The 22,881-nt window shown below is 41.4% G+C and overlaps 1 long non-coding RNA gene across 1 annotated transcript; it reads left to right on the top strand.

Moving 5' to 3' along the window:
- Window positions 1–3,020: 3,020 nt before the first annotated feature.
- On the top strand, window positions 3,021–20,902 carry LOC309857818. Its single transcript, XR_014307927.1, has 3 exons — window positions 3,021–3,153; window positions 7,065–8,041; window positions 20,718–20,902. It is a non-coding gene; the product is annotated as an uncharacterized lncRNA (long non-coding RNA).
- Window positions 20,903–22,881: the final 1,979 nt, after the last annotated feature.

The raw sequence follows: 22,881 nt of genomic DNA, 5'->3' as shown, positions 1-22,881 counted from the left end.
GGTCCTTTTTAACTGTTCCCTAAGTCCTCCAAATGGTCGTGAAGGTGATGATGATGGTGACGAAGGAAATGATATCAGTAAACAGAATGGTGCAAACCATTAGCTTGGGACTCCATGTGCCAGACACCAAGATGAATTTTTTATGTAGTTTGCAAACTTTTCTCTGCATTGCCACCCCCGGAGAGACAGCCAAATGTATTATCATCATTTCAGAGTTAAGGATAGGAGCACAATATTTTTTTTTCACTTCCTTATTTTATTTATTTATTTTTTTGACCAACTCACCTTTCAAAAAAGTTTTTATTTAAATTCCAGTTAGAAGAAAGGAGGGAAAAATGCAGGGGGGTGGGAATCAGAGGGGACATGAACCATGAGAGACTGTGGACTCCAGGGACCAACCTGAGGGTTTTAGAAGGGAGGGACTGGGGGATGAGATAGACTAGTGGTGGGTATTAAGGAGGGCATGTATTGCACGGAGCACTGGGTGTTATACGCAAATAATGAACCATGGAACATTACATAAAAAACTGATGTACTGCATGGTGACTAACATAATAATAAAATAAATTGCAGTTAGTTAACATACAGTATACTCTTAGTTTCATTTGTACAATATGTTGATTCCACACTTCCGGACATCACCCAGTGCTCATCAGTCCAAGTCCCTCCTTAATCCCGTCACCTATTTCACCCATCCCCCCAACCACCTCCCCTCTGCTAACCATCAGTTTGTTAGGAGTCTGTTTCTTAGTTTTCCTCACTCTGTGTTTTCCCCCCTCCTTTGCTAGTTTGTTTTGTTTCTTAAATTCCACATATGAGTGAAATCATATGGTAGTATTCTTTTTCTGACTGACTTCTTTTGCTTAGTATAATACTCTCTAGCACCATTGCAAATCTCATTCCTTTGAAGGCTGGCTAGTATTATATTTTATACATACAGTGCATCTTCCTCATCGATTCATCAGTCGATGGACACTTAGGCTGTTTCCCAACAGTTTCCCAACAAGACTGTTGTTGAAAATGCTGCTATGAACATCCTTGTGCATGTATCCCTTTGAATCAGTATTTTTTTAAAAAGATTTTATTTATTTATTTGACAGAGAGAGAGAGAGAGACAGCAAGAGAGGGAACACAAGCAGGGGGAGTGGGAGAGAGAGAAGCAGGCTTCCTGCTGAGCAGGCAGCCTGAAGCAGGACTTGATCTCAGGCGTCAGAAATCATGACCTGAGCACCAGGCAGATGCCTAATGATTGATGCACTCAGGTGCCCCATGGATCAGTATTATTTTGTCTTTTAAATACCCAGGAGTGAAGCTACTGGATCATAAAAAATAGTTCTATTTTTTAATTTTTTAAAGTTTTATTTTTTTAAATTTCTTTTCAGCGTTCCAGAATTCATTGTTTATGCACCGCACCCAGTGCTCCATGCAATACATGCCCTCCAAAATACCAACCACCAGGCTCACCCAATTATTAAAACTTATGCACACAAACACAGACTTAAATGGTACCATTTGAAATGTAGAAAAATGTAAACAAATGCAAAGATGCTGTGTTAAAGCATAACTGGGTAAAATTAACCACAGTTCGTACTGTACTACTGTAAAAATTTGGCAGCCACATCCTGTTCTTATTGCAGTGAGCTCAATATTGCGAGTATCTACTTAAAGTGTCCTGTGACACTAATCATCTCCACATGAGCAGTTCATCTCTCCAGCAAATTGCATATCCCAGTAAAAATAATGAATACTGTTGTGCTGAAAATAAATAATAAAAAAAGAAGTATTATAGAACTGAAAAAAAGTAATCTATTTGCAGTTCTCCCCTCTTTTTCATTGTGTTTAGTGCAATATCATAAACTTTGAATAACATCATGGGACCCATCTCAAGAAGCAGAGAGAAGTCATGATATTACAAGAAAATGTTGAATTGCTTGATATGTACCATAGATTGAGGTCTGTAGCTGAAGTTGTCCACCATTTCAAAATAAATGAATCTAAAGTAAGGACCATTGTTAAAAAAAAAAAAAAAAGGAAAGGGACATTTGTCAATCTGTCGCTACAACTATACCAACAGATAAAGGCAGTCCTGATCATAAACCTAATTAAACATTAGAGTCCATCTATCCCTTCCTGCCTTAAATTCCAGTGTTTGCTTCTCTTCCTTACTAATAAATGTCCTTTGTGACCCTCCCCCCACCCCTAGAATAGGGCACTTTTCATCTGCACTAAAATCTGTTTAGGAAGACACCTTTCCTTAATGGTGTTTGGGAACTCATCTGCTTTTAACTGGCAAACTTGCTTCTCCTGTTATCTTGATATTTTTTCTTAAGTTCAGCCTTGTTCTAAAATTATCAAACCATTCTTTACTTGTGTTAAATTCTCCAGCTTTAGACTATTCACTTGCTTTTTGCTTTGTCATATGACTTTGCTTTTCCTCAAATTATATTCAAGTCTATAGCTACACCTTTTCTATAACAACTTTGCACCCACAGCAAAGCTTCATTTTTTTTCATTTTTACTATGAGGTAAAAAATTACATTGCAAAAAGTGCAAGATTTTTACATCTTTTGGTATAGTTGTAGTGAGTAGTTCTATTTTTAACTTTCTGAGGAACCTCCATACTGTTTTCTAGAGTGGCTGTACCAGTTTGCATTCCTGCCAACAGAACACGAGTGTTCCTTTTTCTCCATATCCTCACCAACTCTTGTTTCTTGTATTGTTGATTTTAGCCACTCTGACAGGTATGAAGTAATATATTATTGTAGTTTTGATTTGCATTTCCCCGACGATGAGCAATGTTGACCATCTGTATGTCTTCTTTGGAAAATTATCTATTCCTGTCTTCTGTTCATGTTTTGTCGGGAGCCGGTACAGGAGGCCTACTCTAAGAGCCGTAAGGGACTGAATATGATTGGCTGTTCATTTAGGTCCACTCTGGCAGGAGGTGCATGAGCACTGCATTGTGATTGGGTAACACTGCCTATATAAAAAAACGCATGCGCCGAGGGTAAAAGGGAGAGGAAAAAAAGCGATTAAAGAAGAAGGTTCGCCGCTACGTGAGTCTCCGAGTCGTTCTTGCGGGCCGAGAGCGACAGGTGGTGCTGAAACCCGAGATTCTCATCGTGAGAGACGCACGGAGTCGGCGACGATCAGGTAAAGAGTGCACCTATTTCTGTCTAGTGACAGGGAAAGTTCCTCAAGTCGAGGACGAGCGTAGAAAGCTTTCCAGGATGGGAAACGAGATGGCTGCATATAAAATGCTGGGGCCGCTAACTGACATTCTTAAAGCAAATGGGACCCCTTTGAAAAATAAGAAGGCTCGCTTATTTCTAAAAGAAGTGGGTCAAACCGCTCCGTGGTTCTTAGAGGAGGGATTGCTTAATATTCCCCAATGGGAATATCTAGGGGAGGACCTCAGGCGCGACCCGCGCACTACGCCGGGAACTCTCGCTGTTTGGTCCTTAGTGAAGGTCTGCTTACAATCATCCCGCGAACCCATATGCAAGGCGGTTCTACAGGGAGGAGAGATCTTAGAACAGGTAAAAGAGGAGTCTTGCAAAGGATCCTGGAGAGATTCCAGTTCTGAAAGTGAAAGCTCAGAAGAAACCTCAGACGAGGAAAACGCCCGTCTGGGTGATAAGAGAAAAGTGACGGGAGGGGGTCCCTCCGATGATCAGAGAGTGGAAGAAATGAAAAGAGAGCTTGCAAAAAAGGAGGAGGAACTAAAAAAGGCTATGGCGCAGCTCAAAATGCAGGGGGAAGTTATGGCGCAGCTGAAATTAAAAGTGAAAGAAGGAGCTATGGCGCAGTTACAAACAGAGACGGAAGTGGTAGATAACTTAGATCCTATGCCCACGCGCCCAGCCCCAACAGCGCCACCTTACGAGGGGCCTCCTCCGTATAAACCTTGCTGCGCCAAGGCCTGCTATTGTGCGAGCTGCACCGCACAGAATTGGAGAGAAGTATTAGGGCTAGAAAAAGGGTTTTTCCCCGTCATGGAAGATCAACATCAGCAAAGATATCATCAGCCCCTAGATTTTAAACTCGTAAAGCAGCTGAAGGAAGCAGTTATGTCCTATGGGCCTCAGGCTGCTTTTACGGTTTCTTTGGTTGAAACACTAGGTAGCCTTTACCTCACTCCTGAAGACTGGAGTAACTTGGCTAGAGCAGTTTTATCTGGTGGGCAATATTTAGAATGGAAGATTCAGAATCAGGACAATTGCCAGGACACGGCGCGAAGAAATGCAGCAGCAGGTAACCCACAGTGGAACCTAGACATGTTAACAGGTGCGGGACAATATTTTGGGTCACAGGCACAAAGTAATTATCCGCCAGGGGTATATCACCAGATAGCAACCGCAGCTTTGAGGGCATGGAAAACGTTAAGGGGTGCTGGAGATTTGCAAGGACAGTTATCCAAAGTGCTACAAGGGCCGAATGACCCTATGCAGATTTTGTGGACAGGTTGATACAAACAGCTGGTAGGATGTTTGGGGACGTAGACCAGGCTATGCCCCTAGTTAAACAATTGGCTTTTGAAAATGCCAACAAATGGTGCCGAGAAGCCATTAGACCCTGGAAAGCGAAAGACTTGTCAGCGTATATCAAGGTCTGCAGGGATATCACAGGACCTCTAGTTCAGGGCCAGGTCATGGCTGCTGCTTTTGCACAAGCGTTGCAAGGTGCAAATGGGGCTAGGACCAAAGGGTGTTTCTTATGTGGGCAAGAAGGTCATATGAAAAAGGACTGCCCACAGCGCAACAGCCAGGCACGAGGAGGAAGACAGAGTCAACCAGTCCAATTTGTGAAGGTGGAAGAGGCGCATCCAAATAAAGGTTATGGAGGACCGAAACCACAGCTATGCCCCAGATGTAGAAAGGGGAATCACTGGGCTAGCGATTGCCGCTCAGTTACTGATATGGACGGAAATCGGCTGCCACCAAATAATTGGGGGAGTTCAAAAAACGGGAAGCAGGGCCTTTCCCCCCGGGGCCCGAACGAAATGTACGGGGCGGTCATGGCGCTGCCGCAGAAGGCGAGACAGATGTTTCCCCCTACGGACCCAGAAGAGCCACCACAGGCTCAGCAGGACTTGACCTGCGTGCCACCACCCGAATGGTCTTAACCCCTGAAATGGGTGTGCAGGCGGTGCCCTCGGATTTCCATGGGGGCCCGCCAGAGGGTACTGTGGGATTACTTCTGGGTAGAAGTTCCACCACTCTTAGAGGTCTCGTTATCCACCCAGGGGTTATTGACCCAGATTTTTCAGGGGAAGTAAAAATGTTAGTTTCCTCTCCAAGAGGCATCACCATTATCAACCCTGGGGATAGGATTGCTCAACTCCTAATCCTGCCCAGCCACCATGACAGATATAAGTCTACAGGAAGGTTGCGAGATGGAGGGCTTGGATCAACAGGAAATGACTTGATGTGTCTGACTATGGATATGAGCAACAGGCCCATGACAGTCTTAAAAATAAGAGGAAAACCCTTCTGGGGGCTGTTAGATACAGGGGCAGACAAAAGTATTATAAATTGAGCTGATTGGCCAAAGCAATGGCCCCTTGTCAAGGCCAATCAAACATTAAGAGGACTAGGAATTGCTCACAGCCCAGATGTCAGCGCAGCATCTTTAGATTGGGAAGATGATGAGGGTCATAAAGGAGTCTTTCAGCCATATGTTTGTTCTCTCCCTGTAACCCTTTGGGGACGAGATGTGTTAGAGCAAATGAATATAGTATTAACTACTGAGAATCATTATAGTGAAAATGCAAGAAACATGATGAAAGCCATGGGATATGTTCCAGGCCAAGGTCTCGGGCCCAAGGGGCAAGGGACCCCTAACCCAACACCCATGGGAGGTCAGGGTTTTCCCCAGCGGCCACTGAGGCAATAAAAATAGATTGGAAGGAAAGTACTCCACGGTGGGTGCCTCAGTGGCCGTTAACTACAGAAAAACTGAGGGCTGCTAGACAATTAGTTAGAGAGCAAGTTGAGGCAGGGCATTTACGTGAATCAAGATCCCCATGGAACACCCCTATATTTGTGGTAAAGAAAAAGTCAGGAAAATGGAGATTATTACATGATCTGAGACAGATAAATGATCAGATGCAAATAATGGGGCCTGTTCAGCTGGGCCTCCCCGTTGTTACTGCCCTGCCCAGAGATTGGCCTTCTATTGTTATAGATATTAAAGATTGCTTTTTCTCTATCCCGATCCATCCAGACGACATGAAGAGGTTTGCTTTTACCTTGCCAGCTGTTAATTATTCTGAGCCTGACCAACGGTATGAATGGACAGTGCTCCCTCAGGGTATGGCTAATAGTCCCACTATGTGTCAGCTCTATGTGGGCAAGGCTCTTTTGCCAGTACGGAATAAGTTCTCAGATGTTTGCTGCTACCATTATATGGATGATATCCTAATCTGTCATAGCAATACATCGGTTCTCACCTCGGCATTCACCTTTCTGCAGCAACAGTTAGCGATGTGGGGGCTAATTGTTGCTTCTGAGAAAATACAAACAGCAAATTTAAAGGAGTATCTGGGCCTACAACTCACTGACTCCACAGTAAAGCCGCAAAAGGTTCAAATTCGCAGAGATCATTTAAAGACCTTAAATGATTTCCAAAAACTCCTGGGGGATATCAATTGGATTCGTCCCTATCTGAAACTGACAAATGCAGAATTAAAACCATTATTTGATATTTTGCCAGGAGACTCCAAATTGGACTCTCCACGGGCGCTCACGCCCGAGGCTATAAAAGCACTACAATTGGTTGAGGAAAGATTGGCTTCGACTACAGCAGATAGGTGCGATCTAGACAAACCAATTTATGCCGTTGTTGTACCATCCCCAGGTTCGCCCACAGGAGTACTATGGCAAGGTGGGCCTCTAAATTTTTTAACGCTAGATCAAGATGGTCTCTCTGCAGCAGAGCGACACTGGGGGCAACAAAAGCATACGCAAGCAATGGTAAAATGGAAAGATATACTTATGGGCCTATGGAAAGGCCCAGACCCGGTGCTTCGATGGCACCGAGGATCTCTTTGTGTTTTCCCACAGGATGCGCCATCACCCATCTGGGTGCCAGAGAGGCTCACGAGATTGGTGGCCACGGAGCCCATGGATCCTGTGGATGACGTCATCTAGTCTCTCTTGTGAACCCCGACAACCTGCCGGTGCTGCTTCGACATAAACAAGACTTTGGAATAACAGCAGCCATTATTGCAGCTATCGCATCCGCCGCCGCTGCTACTGCTGCCGCGGTAGCGTTGACAACCTCGGTACAGACAGCCGCCATGCTCAACAACGTCACAGGAATGGTCGCTGAAGCATTGGCTACGCAAGAACAAATTAACGGACATTTGCATGCTGGGATCCTTATTGTAAATCAAAGGGTTGATCTTGTACAGGAACAACTTGATATCCTAGAGTCAATTGTGTCAATAGGATGCATACATAATATGGCTGGACTTTGTATCACCCCTATAGCTCATAACAACTTATCCTTAGCAGCTAACCTCTCTAGACAGTTAGGAAATATGCTTAATGGTACCTGGAACCGTCAATTTCAAAATTTAAGTAGGCAATTACGAGCTCAAATTATATCCATAAATTCTACCAAAGTAACTATTGCACCTGTTAGTGAGTGGAAAAAAAATGATACAGCAATCTGTTTCGTTCCTCAAACAGTGGGCCGGACTTGGTGCCATGGCTGTTCTCTTAATCACAGCTAACATACTAATGTTACGTTGGGTGTGTGGCTGTGTCCGTTGCAATCAACAACAATAACACCTCATGGTTCAAGCCATGATGGCTCCTGAAGCTGGTACCTCCCCCCAGATATGGCTAAGCATGCTAGATCGGTAGTCAAAGACGGGTAAGACTGATCCCACACCATAGCAACCTAAGACAGGGGCTCTTCGACCAGGGAGAGTACCCGATGACGGGTAAGCATGTGTGCTGAGGATTGGCAACCTAAGACAGGCACGATCTCAGCCATTATAAATAAATAAAAAAGGGGGAGATGTCGGGAGCCGGTACAGGAGGCCTACTCTAAGAGCCGTAAGGGACTGAATATGATTGGCTGTTCATTTAGGTCCACTCTGGCAGGAGGTGCATGAGCACTGCATTGTGATTGGGTAACACTGCCTATATAAAAAAACGCATGCGCCGAGGGTAAAAGGGAGAGGAAAAAAAGCGATTAAAGAAGAAGGTTCGCCGCTACGTGAGTCTCCGAGTCGTTCTTGCGGGCCGAGAGCGACAATGTTTTAATTGGATTATTTGTTTTTGGGGTGTTGAGTTTCATAAGTTTTTTTTGCATATTTTGGATACTAACCCATTATCAGATATGACGTTTACAAATACCATCTCCCATTCCATAGTTGCTTTTTAGTATTGTTGATTGCTTCCTTGGCTACACAGAAGCTTTATAAGTTTCATCAGATCCTGGGGTATACAGGGGATGAATTCAGATTTGAATGCAGACAGTGAGACTGTTCACAGGCTACCCAGACAGTATTCTCTCCTGCCTATCCAATTCTCACCTCTCTTTCCTGTTACTCCAGGCAAAGACCTCCCCTCGATGCACTCTTCCTATTTGGCTGTTCATGCTAGAAGACACCAGAGAGCCGTTAGTGTCGCCTGCTGCATCAACTGTAGAAAAGATGGCTGAGATGAAGTTAGAGATCATAAAGAGTCGGCTCATGACAATTCAGGGTAGCTCTCTTTCTAGCCTCAGCTCTCAGATTTTGCTTCATATTTCACTTCCTCCCCCATTTCTATAATTTAGGTTCTCTTGCTCTTTAAGGGAGATACAGGGTCAGGATGTTAGATTCCATTCATAGTCAGGAGATAAAAAACTGTTGCAAGATTATCTTAGCAATTTTGGAAAAGACCTCTGGATTGTATTTAAACTCTCTGAAGTGCAGGGAAACAGAACAAGCAAGTCAGTTCATGCACCTCAGAGACCCACCACTTAATTCTGAATCTTATCTCCTTTACCTTCATCTGTATGACATTGGGCGAGTTCTTAATGTCTTTGAGCCAGTTTCTACAACTGTACTGAGCAAGAATTAAGATAAGCACTGGCCATGTGACTGAATATATTAGATGCATATAGTAAGGATAAGGTCAATTTTAGATATTGTTGTGGTTGTTATTGTCATTATCAAGGCTATCCAACTAAAATATCCTGTGATCAGAAGGTTCAGTTTTCCCTAGATCCTGAAAGAACTCGTTTTTTTTTTTTTTTTTGTCCCTATGCAGGTAGATACTGAGTGTTTGGAGGGAAGCAACTGAATCACAGTCATTTCTGATTTCCCAGAGCTTATACTTTGCTTGGCACAGTGTAGGCTCCTAGAGCATCGGTGATGTCTGTTAAATATTGAATGGACCCTTCTTTGGTTCTCAGAGACAGGGCAGAGACAGAGTGGGTTTCATGCCTTGGGTGATTTGCTTCCTTCCAATGATGTTTCACAGATCTAGATGAAAAATAAAACAGTGCTTCTCTGTATCTATGCCACAGATTTTCTAACAGACCTATCATTTTCTACTTAATAGACTCTTCATTTGAGAATTATTGGAGATTTCCATAAAGATGAAAATTTAAAGAGAGAAAAAGAGAAAGGGAGGCAAATCTTACTGCACTTAACTAAGACATATTTTACCATTTCCACCCTCTCTTTTTCTTATTTATATCTTTCTTTGTTTCTTCTGGTTCCATACAAATTTCTGGATTATTTGCTACAGCTCTTTGAAGAATACCAGTGGAATTTTGATTGGAATGGCATTAAAAGTATAGCTTGCTCTAGGCAATATAGATATCTTAACAATGTTTATTCTTCCGATCCAAGAGCTTGGAATGGTCTTCCATCTTTTTGTGTCTTCTTCAATTTCTTTCATGAGTGTTCTGTAGTTCCTTGAGTACAGATCCTTTCCCTCTTTGGTTAGGTTTATTCCCAGGTATCTTATGGTTCTTGGTGCTATAGTAAATGGAATCGATTCTCTAATTTCCCTTTCTGTATTTTCATTGTTAGTGTATAGGAAAGCCACTGATTTCTGTACATTGACTTTGTATCGTGCCACGTTACTGAATTGCTGTATAATTCTAGTAATTTTGGAGTGGAGTCTTTTGGGTTTTCTATATAAAGAATCATGTCATCTGCGAAGAGAGAGAGTTTGACTTCTTCATTACCAATTGGGATACATTTTATTTCTCTTTGTTGTCTTATTGCTGTTGCTAGGACTTCTAATACTATGTTGAGCAAGAGTGGTGAGAGTGGGCATCCTTGTCGTGTTCTTGATCTCAATAGGAGGGCTGCAGGCATTTTCCCATTGAGGATGATATTTGCTGTGGGACTCTCATAGATAGATTGTTTCTTTGTTTCTCTCTCTCTCTATCTTTCTTTCTTTCTTTTTTTTTTAAGAGGGAGAGGCAGTGGGGGCCAGAATTGATGGTTGTTTCTACTTCCTTGGTGTTTGTTGTGATCTCTCCCTTTTCATTCATTATTTTATGAATTTGGGCTTTCTCTCTTTTCTTTTGGATTAGTGTGGCCAATGGTTTATCGATCTTATTGATTCTTTCAAAAAACCAGCTTCTAGTTTCATTGATACGATCTACTGTATCTCTGGTTTCTACCTCATTGATCTCAGCTCTAATCTTGATGATTTCCCCTCTTATGTGTGGAGTTGATTTGATTTGTTGTTGATTCTCCAGTTCTTTAAGGTGTAGACAGCTGGTGTATTCTGGATTTTTCCATTTTTTTGAGGGAGGCTTGGATGGCTATGTATTTCCCCCTTAGGACTGCCTTTGCTGTATCCCATAGGTTTTGGACTGAAGTGTCTTCATTCTCATTGGTTTCCATGAATTGTTTCAGTTCTTCTTTGATCTCCTGGTTGATCCAAGCATTCTTAAGCAAGGTGGCCTTTAGCTTCCAGGTGTTTGACTCCCTTCTAAACTTTACCTTGTGATTGAACTCCAGTTTCAAAGCATGGTGATCTGAGGTTATGCAGGGAATAATCTCAGCCTTTTGGTATCGATTGAGTCCTGATTTGTGACCCAGTATGTGGTCTCTTCTTGAGAAGGTTCCATGAGATCATCCACATTTTGAATGTAGAGATTTTGAGAACCCCTGAAGTATTTAAGCAAGTGATCAAGTCACCAGATAAGTATGTAAAAATAAACTATTTTCTAACTTAATAACATACATCACTGAACAGAGAAATTAAAATCTGAGCTGTCTCTCAAAAGAGCAAAAAACATACCTCTCCAATGTATAAATTCTAAACCCCAAACCAGGACTATAGAAAGAAAAATAGAATGTTCTCCTTAGAGACATACATTTTAACTGAGAAAATAGGAATTTAATGAGATTTTCTAAAGATTTTATTTATTTATTTATTTGACAAACAGTGATCACAAGTAGGCAGAGAGGCAGGCAGAGACAGAGAAGGAAGCAGGATCCCCACTAAGCAGAAAGCCAGATGTGGGGCTTGGTCTCAGGACCCTGGTATCATGACCTGAGCTGAAGGCAGAGATGTAGCCCACTGAACCACCCAGGTACTCTCAATAAGATTCTTGGTATAGAGGACCTAATTCTCTCTAAATTATTTGATTAAGTCAGTGCCTGTACAGATATAAAAGTCATATGTTGCTTTCTGTAGTTGAAAAAAATGTGTCTGAATTTTACAATGAGATAAGTAACTTGGAAGTCAGAAATGAGGAGTAGAAGCCAGCTTCTTCCTGAGAAGAGGAGGGAGTCTAGATACTACCCCCGACCCAGTACATTCACTTTTATCCATCAATTAATAATAGCAAGTTCTTAGAGATTGGGAGAACATGGACCAATCTGGCTAATTATGTGCCAAGTGCTTTGAGCCCTCAACTGTAAACAATCAGCCTGTGCTTTCCAGCCTTTTAGTTGTCAGTGCCAGGTCAGTGGGCTCCATACATGTGTCTCCTCCTTCAAGAACTGTCTGCTTGAGGACACCCATACTGGCATCTGTCTTCCTGCCACTCCTGGAAACAAAGCCTCTGTCCTCACCCAGCTCCAGGCAGTGGAGAGGCAGCCAGCTCTGCAATCCTCCATCCTCCTCCAGCAGAGACACAGTACAGACCAGTGAGTAGGGAGTACAGTGGGAGTGACTGAGTGCAGGAGGGACATGAAGAATATTGCTCACTCCTCAGCAGACCACTGGGACAGTTGGGAGAGCCAGACAGGAGGAGACCAAAATGCAAAGTTTCAACACAAAGCCCTATGAAGACCTAGTGTTGTTGGTTCTGACAGGGACCCTAGCACTCTTATTTAGATTTCTATTTTTGTCTCTTGCTATTTCTATTTCTCCTAGGCATCTTCCCATCAGGACTGGAAATAGGTCCTTCTTAACTGTTCCCTAAGTCCTCCAAATGATCATGTAGGTGATGATGATGGTGAGGATGGACATGATATCAATAAACACAATGTTGCAAACCTTTAGCTTGGGACTCCATGTGCCAGATACTGAGATGAATTTTTTATGTAGTTTGCAAACTTTTCTCTGCATTGCCACTCCCAGAAAGACGGATACATGTATTATCATTATTTCAGAGTTAAGGATAGGAGCATAATAATTTTTTCACTTCCTGATTTTATTTATTTATTTTTTTCTTCAACTCAATTTTGAAAAATTTTTTACTTAAGTTCCAGTTAGGAGAAGGAAGGCAAAAATGAAGGGGGGTGGGAATCAGATGGGGTAATGAACCATGACAGACTGTGGACTCCAGGAAATAACCTCAGGGTTTTAGAGGGTAGGGTGGTAGGGGAATGGAATAGCTTGGTGATGGGTATGAAGGAAGAGATGTATTGCATGGAGCACTGGGTGTTATATACAAACAATGAATCATGGAACACTACATTAAAAACTGGTGATGTACTGCATGGTGACTAACATAATAAAAAAATAAATTCCAGTTAGTTAACATACAGTGCACTATTAGTTTCAGTTGTACAATATGCTGAATCAAACTTCCATATATCACCCAGTGCTCATCAGGCCAAGTCCCTCCTTAATCCCTTCAGCTATTTCACCCATCCCCCCAAGCACCTCCCCTTGGGTAACCATCAGTTTCTTAGGAGGCTGTTTCTTCTTTTTCCTCTCTCTCTCTCTTTTTTCCCTCCTCCTTTGCTAGTTTGTTTTGTTTCTTAAATTCCACATATGAGTGAAATCATATGGTAGTAGTCATTTTCTGACTGACTTATTTTGCTTAGTATAATACTCTCTAGCTCCATTGCAAATCTCATTACTTTGATGGCTGACTAGTATTCTATTTAATACATATATCATATCTTCCTTATCCATTCATCAGTCGATGGGCACTTGGCCTGTTTCCCAAAAACACTGCTGTTGATAATGCTGCTATGGACATCAGGGTGCATGTATCACTTTGAATCAGTATTTTTTTTTAGATTTTATTTATTTATTTGACAGAGAGAGAGACAACAAGAGATGGAACACAAGCAGGGGGAATGGGAGAGAGAGAAGCAGGCTTCCTGCTGACTGGGAAGCCTGATGCAGGACTTGATCTCAGTACTCAGAGATCATGAATGTGAGCAGAAGACATATGCTTAATTATTGAGCCACCCAGGTGCCCCACGGATCAATATTTTTGTGGTTTGTAAATACCTAGTAGTGCAGTTACTGTATCAGAGGGTAGTTCTATTTTTAACATTCTGAGGAACCTCCATACTCTTTTCCAGAGTGACTGCATCAGTTTGTATCCCTGTCAACAGAACATGAATGTTCCTTTTTCTCCACATCCTCACCAACCACTCTGACAGGTGTGAAGTAATATCTTATTGTAGTTTTGATTTGCATTTCCCTGATGATGAGCAATGCTGGCCATCTGTATGTCTTCTTTGGAAAATTGTCTATTCATGACTCTGTTCATGTTTTTATTGGATTATTTGTTTTTGGGCTGTTGAGTGTTATAAGTTCTTTATATATTTTGGATACTAACCCTTTATCCTATATGGCATTTCCAAATATCATCTCCCATTCCATAGTTGCTTCCTTTGCTATGTAGAAGCTTTTTAAGTTGTGTCAGATCCTGGGTTCCACGGGGGATTACTTCAGGTTTGAATACAGAGAGCGAGACTGTTCACAGGCTACCCAGACAGTATTCTCTCCTGCCTATCCAAGTATCATCTCACTTTCCTGTTACTTCAGGCAAAGACCTCTGCTCGCTACATTCTTCCCATTTGGCTGTTCATGCTAGAAGACACCAGAGAGCCGTTAGTGTCACCTGCTGCATCAACTATAGAAAAGATGGCTGAGATGAAGGTAGAGATCTTGACGAGTCAGCTCACGACAATTCAGGGCAGCTCTCTTTCTTGCCTCAGCTCTCCGATTTTGCTTCATGTTCTGCTTTCTCCCCCATTCTTTTTTTTTAATTAATTAATTTATTTTCAGAAAAACAGTATTTATTATTTTTTCACCACACTCAGTGCTCCATACAATCTGTGCCCTCTATAATACCCACCCTCTGGTACCCCAACCCCCTACCCCCCTGCCACTTCAAACCCCTCAGATTGTTTTTAATTTAGGCCCTCTTGATCTCTAAAGGAGATATAGGGACAGGATGTTATATTCCATTCTTAAGAGATAAGAAAACTGTTGTAAGATAATCTTAGAATTTTGGAAAAGACCTCTGGACATCTGCTTAAATTCTCTGAAGTGCAGGGAAAGAGAACAAACAAGTCAGTTCATGCACCCACCACTTGATTTTGAATCTTATCTGTTTTACTTTCATCGGTATGACCCTGGGCAAGTTCTAAATATCTTTGAGCCAGTTTCTACAACTGTACTGAGCAAGGATTAAGATGAGAACTGAACATGTGACTAAATATGGTAGATGCATATACTAAGGATAAGGTAAATCTTAGGTATTGTTGTGGTTGTTATTGTCATTACCAAGGCTAAGCACCATCTATCCAACTAAAATATGATGTGATCAGAAGGTTCAGTTTTCCCTAGATCCTGAGAGAACTTTTTTTTTCCCCTTATGCAGGTATATACTGCGTGTTTGGAAGGAAGTAACTGAATCATAGTCATTTCTGATTTCCCAGAGCTTATACCTTGCTTGGCACAGTGTAGGCTCCAAGACCACCAGTGATCTCTGTTAAATATTGAATGAACCCTTCTTTGTTTCTCAGAGACAGGGCAGAGACAGTGTGGGTTCCATGCCTTGGGTGCTTTGCTTCCTTCCAATGATGTTTGATAGATCTAGATGAAAAATAAAACAGTGCTACAATATCAGTGCTATGCCACAGATTTTCTAAGAGACCTATCATTTTCCACTTAATAGACTCTTCATGTCAAAATTATTGTAGATTTCCATAAAGATGAAAATTAAAAGAGAGAAAAAGAGAAAGGGAGGCAAATATTATTACATGAACTGTGACATATTTTACCATTTCCACTTTCTTTCTTTCTTGAGAGGGAGAGGTGGTGGGGTCGAGACTTGATCCCTCGAACCTGAGATCATAACCTGAGCCAAAATCAAGAGTTGGACACTTAACCAAAGGAGTCACCCAGGCACCCCAATTTCCACGCATTCTTGCATGAATTTCCTGGGACATGATAGGCTTCTACCTCTCTGATATATAATAAAGTGAAGTCATTAAACCTTTCTTAGATTGGGATTCACCAATAAACCCACCATACCAGTAACAATGCAAATTCTCATTTACAAACAATGACTGAGTATTTATTGGGTGCAAACTTCTTTAGAGGTCACACATATCATGATATGGATGATAGTCTCCCCAATTCTAGATGGAGGATAACAGCACAGAGAGGTTGGGATGCTGACATAAACTCCATGTTTAGTCTGATCCCCATCCCACAACTTCATGCACTCCATCAATCCACATTGGTTGTTTTATTTTCAAACATGTTTTAGTTCCTGATGAGCAAACAGAAAGAGGACCAACAATTCCTTGTCTTGGGATTCTGTGCATTCATCTGTGAAATATGGCATTAGGATAAGTGGTTTTCAGGGGCCTTTATTACATAAATATTATAGATCATTAGATTTTCAATGAATACTAATGCATTTTGCAGCCTATTTTGGAAAACTGTGATATAAAATATTATTCCTTATCCAAGGTAGGTACCTTCCTATGTATTCATCATGGAAAGACCACTGGAACACAGACCTTGTGGATCTTTCTGATTCTATACCTTGATAATAAAAGCACGAAGTTGATTTTGTCTATATTTTCTATTAGGAAAACAAATGTAGATAATGAATAGTAAAATCATACATATATTGATTTTTTACAATGTTATCTTTTATGCCTATATGTTATAGAAATTCTCATTTGTGTAATGTGGTGGTGGTCCCAATAATTTTTTAGGAATATTATAATAAGGGGCAGCTGGTGGATCAGTCAGTTAAGTGTCCAACTCTTGATTTTGGCTCAGGTCACGAACTCAGAGTCCTGAAATGGAGCCCCACATTGGGCTCTGTGCTCAGTGTGAAGCCAGCTTAAAGTTCTCTCTCTCCCTATACCTCCTCCTGCTTATACTCTCTTTCTCTTTGTGTGTCTCAGAATAAATAAATAATTTTTTTAAAAAGGGGAATATTGTAATAATAAATTAAGAGATCATAAAGTTTATCTTTCAGGCAATACTCTGCCACATTTGTAGTGCTTAAAATAGAAGTTTATATTTCACTGATAAAAACTGAAAAATTTGCAAACACCAAACCAACTCTATGGGAAATATTGAAAGTGTTCCTCTAAGCAAAGAGAGACCCTAGTAGATCAGAAAGAAACAGAGACAATATACAGTAACAATCACCTTACAGGCAATACAAAGGCACTAAATTCATATCTCTCAAGTTACCCTGAATGTTAATGGGCTAAATGCCCCAATCTAAAGACACAGGGTATCAGAATGGATAAAAAAACAAAAACCATCAATATGCTGCCTACAAGAAACTCATTTTAGACTCGAAGACACCTCCAGATTTAAAGTGAGGGGGTGGAAAACAATTTATCATGCTAATGGCCATCAGAAGAAAGCTGGGGTGGCAATCCTTATATCAGATCAATTAGATTTTAAGCCAAAGACTATAATAAGAGATGAGGAAGGACACTATATCATACTCAAAGGGTATGTCCAACAAGAAGACCTAACAATTTTAAATATCTATGCCCCTAACAGGGGAGCAGCCAACTATATAAACCAATTAATAACAAAATTAAGGAAATACATTGACATTCATACAATAATAGTAGAAAACTTTAACACTCCCCTCACTGAAATGAATAGATCATCTAAGCAGAAGATCAACAAGGAAATAAAGGCCTTAAATGACACACTGGACCAGATGGACATCATAGATATATTCAGAACATTCCATCCCAAAGCAATAGAATATACATTCTTCTCTAGTGCACATGGAACATTCTCCAGAATAGATCACATCCTGGGACATAAATCAGGTATCAAAAGATTGGGATCATTCCCTGCATATTTTCAGACCACGATGCTCTGAAGCTAGAACTCAATCACAAGAGGAAATTTGGAAAGAACAAAAATATATGGAGACTAAACAGCATCCTTCTAAAGAATGAATGGGTCGGGGCGCCTGGGTGGCTCAGTGGGTTAAGCCACTGCCTTCAGCTCAGGTCATGATCTCAGGGTCCTGGGATCGAGTCCCACATCGGGTTCTCTGCTCAGCAGGGAGCCTGCTTCCCTTCCTCTCTCTCTGCCTGCCTATATGCCTACTTGTGATTTCTGTCTGTCAAATAAATAAATAAAATCTTTAAAAAAAAAAGAATGAATGGGTCAACCAGGAAATTAAAGAAGAATTGAAAAAATTCATGGAAAAAAATGATAATGAAAACACAACAGTTCAAAATCTGTGGGGCACAACAAAGGCAGTTCTGAGAGAAAAATATATAGTGGTACAAGCCTCTCTCAAGAAACAAGAAAGGTCTCAAATACACAACCTAACCCTACGTCTAAAAAAGCTAGAGAAAGAACAACAAAGAAAGCCTAAGCCCAGCAGGAGAAGAGAAATCATAAAGATCAGAGCAGAAATCAATGAAATAGAAACTATAAAAACAATAGAACAAATCAATGAAACTAGGAGCTGGTTCTTTGAAAGAATTAATAAGATTGACAAACCCCTGGCCAGACTTATCAAAAAGAAAAGAGAAAGGACCCAAATAAATAAAATCATGAATGAAAGAGGAGAGATCACAACCAACACCAAGGAAATACAAACAATTATAAGAACATACTATGAGCAACTCTATGCCAACAAATTCGACAATCTGGAAGAAATGGATATATTTCTAGAGACATATAAACTACCACAACTGAACCATGAAGAAATAGAAAACCTCAACAGACCCATAACCAGTAAGGAGATTGAAACAGTCATTGGAAAGGGAGGTGAGACTAGGGACCCTGAAAAACAATCTGAGGATTTTGAAAGGGTTAGGGGTGGGAGGTCGGGATACCAGGTGGTGGGTCTTATAGAGAGCTCAGGTTGCACGGAGCACTGAGTGTGGTGTAAAAATAATGAATAATGTTATTCAGAAAATAAATTAAAAAAAATAAAGTAAATGAAATTTATGATTAAAAAAAAAATCTCCAAACAAACAGAAGTCCAGGCCCAGATGGCTTTCCAGGGGAATTCTACCAAACATTTAAAGAAGAATTCATTCCTATTCTCCAGAAACTGTTCCAAAAAATAGAAATGGAAGGAAAACTTCCAAACTCATTTTATGAGGCCAGCATCACCTTGATCCCCAAATCAGAAAAGGATCCTATCAAAAAAGAGAATTACAGACCAATATCCTTGATGAACACAGATGCGAAAATTCTCACTAAAATACTGGCCAATAGGATCCAACAGTGCATTGAAAGGATTATTCACCACGACCAAGTGGGATTTATTCCAGGGCTGCAAGGTTGGTTCAACATCTGCAAATCAATCAATGTGATACAACACATTAATAAAAGAAAGAATAAGAACCATATGATGCTCTCAATAGATGCTGAAAAAGCATTTGACAAAGTGCAGCATCCCTTCCTGATTAAAACTCTTCAAAGTGTAGGGATAGAGGTCACATACCTCAATATTATCAAAGCTATCTATGAAAAACCCACCGCAAATATCATTCCCAATGGAGAAAAACTAAAAGCTTTTCCACTAAGGTCAGGAACACGGCAAGGATGTCCATTATCACCACTGCTGTTCAAGACATTACTAGAAGTCCTAGCCTCAGCAATAAGACAACAAAAAGAAATTAAAGGCATCCAAATTGGCAAAGAAGAAGTCAAACTATCACTCTTTGCAGATGATATGATAGTATAAGTGGAAAACCCAAAAGACTCCATCCAAAACTGCTAGAACTTGTCCAAAAATTCAGTAAAATGTCAGGATATAAAGTCAATGCACAGAAATCAGTTGTATTTCTTTACACTAACAACAAAACAGAAGAAAGAGAAATTAAGGAGTCTGTCCCATTTGCAATTGCACCCCAACCCTAAGATACCTAGGAATAAACCTAACCAAAGAGGCAAAGAATCTATACTCAGAAAATTATATAGCACTCATGAAAGAAATTGAAGAAGACACAAATAAATGAAAAAATGTTCCATGCTCATGGATTGGAAAAACAAATATTGTGAAAATGACTATTCTACCTAAAGCAATCGACACATTTAATGCAATCCCTATCAAAATCCAAACCATTTTTTTTCAAAGAAATAGACAAAAAAAAAAGAAATAGACAAACAATCCTAAAATATATATGGAACCAGAAAAGACCTCTAACAGCCAAAGGAATATTGAAAAAGAAAGCCAAAGTTGGTGGCATCACAATTCCAGACTTCAAGCTCTATTACAAAGCTGTTATCATCAAGACAGTATGGTACAGGCACAAAAACAGACACATAGATCAATGGAACAGAATAGGGAGCCCAGAAATAGACCCTCAACTCTATGGTCAACTAATCTTCGACAAAGCAGGAAGGAATGTCCAATGGAAAAAAGACAGCCTCTTCAACACATGGTGTTGGCAAAATTGAACAGCCACATGCAGAAAACACCAACCCCAAAAATAGATTCAAAATGGATGAAGGACCTCAATGTGAGAAAGGAATCCATCAAAATCCTTGAGGAGAACACAGGCAGCAACCTCTTTGACCTCAACCGCAGCAACTTCTTCCTAAGAACATCGCCAAAGACAACAGAAGCAAGGGAAAAAATGAACTATTGGGATTTCATCAAGATCAAAGCTTTTGCAGAGCAAAGGAAATAGTTAACAAAACCAAAAGACAACTGACAGAATGGGAGAAGATATTTGCAAACGACATATCAGATAAAGGGCTAGTTTCCAAAATCTATAAAGAGCTTAGCAAACTCAACACCCAAAGAACAAATAATCCAATCAAGAAATGGGCAGAGGACATGAACAGACATTTCTGCAAAGAAGACATCCAGATGGACAACAGACACATGAAAATATGCTCCACATCACTCGGAATAAGGGAAATACAAATCAAAACCACAATGAGATACTACCTCACACCAATCAGAATGGCTAAAATTAACAAGTCAAGAAATGACAGATGATGGCGAGGATGCAGAGAGAAGGGAACCCTCCTACACTGTTGGTGGGCATGCAAGCTGGTGCAACTGTCGGGAGCCAGTACAGGAGGCCTACTCTAAGAGCCGTAAGGGACTGAATATGATTGGCTGTTCATTTAGGTCCACTCTCGCGGGAGGTGCATGAGCACTGCATTGTGATTGGGTAACACTGCCTGTATAAAAACGCATGCGCCGAGGGTAAAGGAGGAAGAAGAAAAAAGCGATTAAAGAAGAAGGTTCGCCACTACGTGAGTCTCTGAGTCGTTCTTGCGGGCCGAGAGCGACAAGTGGTGCTGAGACCCGGGAATCTCATCGTGAGAGACGCACGGAGTCGGCGACGATCAGGTAAAGAGTGCACCTATTTCTGTCTAGTGACAGGGAAAGTTCCTCAAGTCGAGGACGAGCGTAGAAAGCTTTCCGGGATGGGAAACGAGATGGCTGCAAAGTTCCTAGGATAAGGACGAGAGTAAAGCTTTCCGGTATGGGAAACGAGATGGCTGCAAAGTTCCTAGGATAAGGACGAGAGTAAAGCTTTCCGGTATGGGAAACGAGATGGCCACATATAAAATGCTGGGGCCGCTTTCTGATATCCTTAAAGCAATTGGTACTCCTTTAAAAAATAAAACAGCTCGTTTGTTTTTGAGAGAAGTGGGACAAATGGCTCCCTGGTTTTTGGAAAGGAGCAGAGGAGGGAAATCGCCCAAAAGCCAAAAGGTGAGCAAGATGCAAAAGGAGCTTGCAAAAAAGGAGGAAAAGCTAAAGAAGGCTATGGCGCAGCTCAAAATGCAGGGGGAAGTTATGGCGCAGCTGAAATTAAAAGTGAAAGAAGGAGCTATGGCGCAGTTACAAACAAAGACGGAAGTGGTAGATAACTTAGATCCTGTGCCCACGCGCCCAGCCCCAAGAGCGCCACCTTACGAGGGGCCTCCTCCCTATAATCCTTGCTGCACCAAGACCTGCTATTGTGCGAGCTGCACCACACGAGTGGCTGCCATAGTAGCCTCTCAGGAGTTTGGGTGGGAACAGGATTCTCATTCAGTCCTAAAATCCCTACTTACTCTAACTCCACCTTTTTTGACTATAATTATACCTACCAAGACCCGGCGCAAGGCACGTCAGCTCACCTTCTAGATAGGTGGCTGCTCTGCAACGCTGCACAGGCATGTACAGGCTTGGAAAGCCTTCACTTTATTAATGGGTCTACATGGCGTAACTGTACGTACAACTATCACGTAGGCTCTCGATTTGAAACAAATGTTACTTGCAATTGCACCTCAACTAAGCACATAAGTTACTCACCAACGCCCATCTTTGTTAGAGCTCCCTTTCTCTTCATAGTTTTTAATGCTTCTACTATTAACAAGTCATCTAGTCTCTCTTGTGAGTCCCAGAATTGTCTGCTATCAGAATGTTGGAACGCCACGGTGGGAGACTCGGCAGTAATAGCCAAGATACCGACGTATATCCCGATGCCAGTACAGGTGAACCCCGACAACCTGCCGGTGCTGCTTCGACATAAATGAGACTTTGGAATAACAGCAGCCATTATTGCAGCTATTGCAGCATCCGCCGCCACTGCTACTGCTGCTGCAGTGGTGTTGACAACCTCGGTACAGACAGCAGCTGCGCTCAACAACGTCACAGGAATGGTCGCTGAAGCATTGGCTACGCAAGAACAAATTAACAGACATTTGCATGCTGGGATCCTTATTGTAAATCAAAGGGTTGATTTTGTACAGGAACAACTTGATATCCTAGAGTCAATTGTGTTGATAGGATGCATACATAATATGGCTGGACTTTGTATCACCCCTATAGCTCATAACAACTTATCCTTAGCAGCTAACCTCTCTAGACAGTTAGGAAATATGCTTAATGGTACCTGGAACCATCAATTTCAAAATTTAACTAGGCAATTACGAGCTCAAATTATATCCATATATTCTACCAAAGTAACTATTGCACCTGTTAGTGAGTGGAAAAAAATGTTACAGCAATCTGTTTCGTTCCTCAAACAGTGGGCCGGACTTGGTGCCATGGCTGTTCTCTTAATCACAGCTAACGTACTAATGTTACGTTGGGTGTGTGGCTGTGTCCGTCGCAATCAATGACAATAACACCTCATGGTTCAAGCCATGATGGCTCCTGAAGCTGGTACCTCCCCCCAGATATGGCTAAGTATGCTAGATCGGTAGTCAAAGACAGGTAAGACTGATCCCACACCAT

This window comes from Mustela nivalis (genome assembly GCF_964662115.1).
Source record: "Mustela nivalis genome assembly, contig: HAP1_SCAFFOLD_1318, whole genome shotgun sequence".
Taxonomy (NCBI): Eukaryota; Metazoa; Chordata; class Mammalia; order Carnivora; family Mustelidae; genus Mustela; species Mustela nivalis.
This window is presented reverse-complemented; position numbering and strand designations above follow the sequence as displayed.